The sequence below is a fragment of the Eschrichtius robustus genome, chromosome X (genome assembly GCF_028021215.1).
Source record: "Eschrichtius robustus isolate mEscRob2 chromosome X, mEscRob2.pri, whole genome shotgun sequence".
Lineage (NCBI taxonomy): Eukaryota > Metazoa > Chordata > Mammalia > Artiodactyla > Eschrichtiidae > Eschrichtius > Eschrichtius robustus.
The window spans coordinates 34,891,729-34,895,917 of NC_090845.1; the positions used below are offsets into that span (position 1 = coordinate 34,891,729).

At 42.6% G+C, this 4,189-nt stretch overlaps 1 pseudogene; it reads right to left on the bottom strand.

The window, feature by feature from the left end:
• Window positions 1-2,279: 2,279 nt before the first annotated feature.
• Window positions 2,280-3,701, bottom strand: LOC137756282 (protein FAM47E pseudogene; annotated as a pseudogene).
• Between the last annotated feature and the right edge of the window lie 488 nt (window positions 3,702-4,189).

Here is a 4,189-nt window from a genome sequence, read left to right on the forward strand (position 1 = left end):
ACCAGGGAAGCCCCGAAACAATGATTTTTAAACGACTCTTTTTGGTAATTTTTCTACAAAGTGGAGCAGAAAATATAGAGTGGTAGCTGGAGAGAAAAATTACGTCAAGAGAATTTTTATTTTGTTTTGTTTGGTTATTTCAGATGATGTGAGTTATGAGAGCCTTTTTTGGTTTTGGTTTGTTTGTTTGCTTTTTAATGACAGGAATTATCCCCCAAAAGACAGAACAATAATATAGGAGACTAAGGAGGCAAATACAGGACAAATATTTCATTGGGCAAAGTGTTGGGATCCAATGCACAAAGGAAAGGCTTTGCCTCAGTAGAATAAAGAGTTCATCCTTTGTCTCCAAGGGGATAGAGGATATGGGTACAGATGTCACTGGCCTGGTAGATGTGGTGATGGGAGGAAAAGACAGTTCTCTTCTAAATTTTTTTATTTTATCAGTGAAGTACAAAGCAATGCTTTGAGAAGGAGAAATGGAAACAGGGTGTTGGACAATTGATGACAGAAATACGATGATCATTGGAAAATGGGAAACTATATTGATGAGGGAAATGGGGCAGAGCTTTCAGCTAGCGTTGAAGGCTCATTTAAGATTCATGCCATATGTAACCAGTCAGTGCGGTATGTGTTTTTCTCTAGCCATATTTAACTGTTGGGGTGCAAGTACAAGAATGGCAGAGATTAAGATTTAACCAGGACTGGGGTTTTCTCAGAAGAATATAAGAGCGGGAGAGAGAGGCGAAGGAGTTAAAAGTAGACTCAAAGAAGGGATAGTAGTGGACGGTGGAGTCTAAGCTGGGAAAGTAAGGAACTGAAAGCAAGGCACAATTAAGTGCCTTGAAAGAGTGGTAAGGGTCACTGGATTGGAAACGTGTTGGGATTGAAGAATTGGAGGTTTGGGAGTATTAAAAGGGGTGATCAACGAGGTAAAAAGCAGGGATCGGAAGGTGGAATAATTGAAATTGAGATTTGAAGTTGGTGTAATTATTGCCCAAAACAAAGTCTAGAGTCTGACTGTAGGGATTGGTGTCTGTAGTGAGATGAGGACAAGACGAATGGAGCTAATGCCAGGATTTGAATGGATAGTCTTTGTGAATATTTAAACCAAGAACGTTGATGAGAGTAGTCACGGGGAGCAAGTCAGGAATTCAGACACTAAGTAACCTCAGTGAAAATGGGGAAGTGAGTGAAAAGGGAGTAGTTGATTGCAATGAGGATGTTGGTGAATCCTACACCCTGATGGCTGTGTTCCCTTCTCACGAGGGTGAAGTATATACACGTACTTCCATTTACGGATAAATTCCTTCATTACTGGAAAGAGAAGTGTGCTGCAAATCTGTGCTACAAATCTTTCTAGCTACAAATTTCCTGTCCCAGGCAATTTTACCTGTTATTTTGGAAATGTAAAGAAGTTGCTTGATTTCTTATGTTGCATTTATGAGTGAGTTTTAAATCGCTATTCATGAAATGCAAAGATTAATCTTACTTGAATAGATATGTGTGGATATTTGATGGTGCTGTGTAGTTTTGCTCGCACAGACCTATCTTGCACACTAGATTTGCCAAGGACTTGAAGCTCCCTGCTATTCTGCACCTGTGTTATATGATATGGAAACACTCTTTCACAGTGAATTTTTATGAATATGGTAAACATTTTAAGTATGTTCAATTGGGAAGCATGACAAAAGAGCATAACTAAAGTTTCACCTATAATTTTGGTAAATAGTTTTCAATCCGTTTTGGGGGCTTGATGCAATCCTAATAAGGGGGATAACAATTTCATTATTAAATGGGGCTAACATTATTTTGGCTGCAGATTTCAAGTTTTGCTTAAGAAAGTAATTGTCATGATGAATTCATTATAATTTTAATACAAATAGAACTCTCTGACTCCTTTTTCTCAGCACAGTTATTTTGAAATGTATCCCGTTTTGTAGCTGACCTAACTGGATCATACTTTTAAAAAGTAATTCTTCTTTTATTTATGGTTTTATTTTTACAAATAATTGATACAACAATGCAGTATTCACAACATTATAAAATGTGAGAAGAGTATATGTGAATATTGATTTCATAATTGATAAAATTTCTATAATATTGATGAACCCAAGCAGAAGGTCACTGAGAAATATTTATAAGCATTAGGTGTTAAATTAACAGATGTAGAATCAAAGTTGTACATGCATGGTGGGATGGACACTCACCATGAGTTCTGATTGATATTAAAATGAGAGAGAGAGAAATAGCCAAGTAAGTAGTAAATAGAAAACTGTCTAAACATCTTCCCGTGCATCATCTCCATTTTGGCTGATTTTTATTACTTTGTGTATAGGAGTCTTAACAGAATCGTCTTTCCATCCCTTCCTGAGGAACAGCCTCTCAGGGATGTCTGGTATCCTGTAGCCCTTGCTTAGAATGAACTCTTTAAATGCCATTATTGTTCCATAACGATCTTCAAGAATGTCGTGTTCAGGAAGCTTCTTTCTAAAACTCCCATCTTCAAGTAAGACGTTGGGGTCAATCGAAGGTTCGTCATTTACTAGCTTTTTCCACAACTTGGGCTTCAGGTACGACGCACCATACCTCATCTCCACCGAGCTGGGTTTATAAGGATTCTGTGGTTTCTGGGGTTTCCTCTCCCAGTTTCCTTCCTCTCTGGATAATTTTATCTTCTCCATTTTCTCTAGCCCGCTGCTGTCCTTTACCTTTGAAGGGACCTGGGTTACTTTCTTCGTGTAGACTGTATCCTGGGCTGGTGGCCGCTCCCAGCCAGCCTCACCCGGTTTCGTGATGAGCGCCTCATCAATGCCCAAGTTTCCAAAAGCAGCAACCCATTTGAAGGATTTACGAATGGCTTTCGGTACTTCTCTGTGAACAGGAGGATCAGTGAGTGAATCCTTTCTGCTTGACTTCTTGTCTTCGTGATGCAAACTGGCTGGATGTGACACAGGAGGCTTCTTTGGAGGTTCCAGGTAGACCTTGGCAGGACGTTTTTTACGAAGCTTTGTGGGGGACTTCGTTCTTTTCCTGGGGCCCTGACAATAAGCCCATGTGTCCTCCAGCTTCCCGTCAGGATCGAGCACTTGCAGCACCTTTAATAAGAGGTCTGCAGGTAGATCTTCCTCCAGATTCGGGTAGAGAGCCAAGGGATGCTTGGTCAGGTGGGCTTCGATGTCCTCCACGAATGCCTTCTGTGCTAGCTGGGCTGGCGAGAGCGTGGAAAACAGGTCTGCTTCCGCGGGCAGCTTTTTCTGACTCTTTTTGGGGGCATGCTGGGGAACTCTGTGAGCAATCACGGGGAGAAAGCCCTCCTTAGGGCTGCGAGTGATCAGATCTTCACAAGGTGGGCAACCCTTCCGGAAGTCGTCCAGCCGCTCTTTCACAAATATCCACCGCCGGCTGTCCAGGGCGGTGGGGAGCTTCGGGAGCATCTTCTTGTGCTTTGCGAAACACTTGGAGGGTAACTTGTCTTTGTACCAGGGCTTGCAGGTCATGCCCAGGGGCATCGGTTCCAGTGGCCCCGGTCCTAGCAGCCACTTCTTGTCCGCCATGGTTCCCCTGGCCCCTGGGGGGGGGGGCCACCGCTTCAATAGTTTGCTGTTCGGGCCTCTCCGGTTGCTAGGAGACCGTGTAGCCAGGTGCAGCCAGGTTCTTCCCGGAGGCGGGTCAACGCAGGCGCCCTGTGAAGCCTGCATTTCTCCCAGGATGGGCGGTGGGTGAAAGCACATTCCTTTCTGTTGTCGTTACTGTTCCGTTGTATGGACGTAGTGCCATTTATTTATCCATTCACCTTCTGATGGACATTTGGGTTGTTTACGGTTTGAGGCTGTTATAAATAAAGCTGCCACAGATATTTGTGTTCCTGTTTTTGTATGTCCATGTACATACTTTCATTTCTCTTGGGTAAACTTTAGCTATGAGTGGCACGGTGGGAGCAGGTGATGTTTTATGTTTTAGACCACCACCAAACTTTTCCAAAGTGGTTGTACTAATTAATATTCCTTCTAGTTGTGTATGAGAATGGCGCTTTGTCTACATACTCCCTAACACTCGGTAAGGGTAGTCATTTTCATTGTGGCTGCTCTAATAGGTGTGTAGTGGCATCTCATTGTGGTTTTAATTTGCATTTCCCTGAGGACTACTGGTGTTGAACATCTGTTCATGTGCTCATTTGCCATTCATA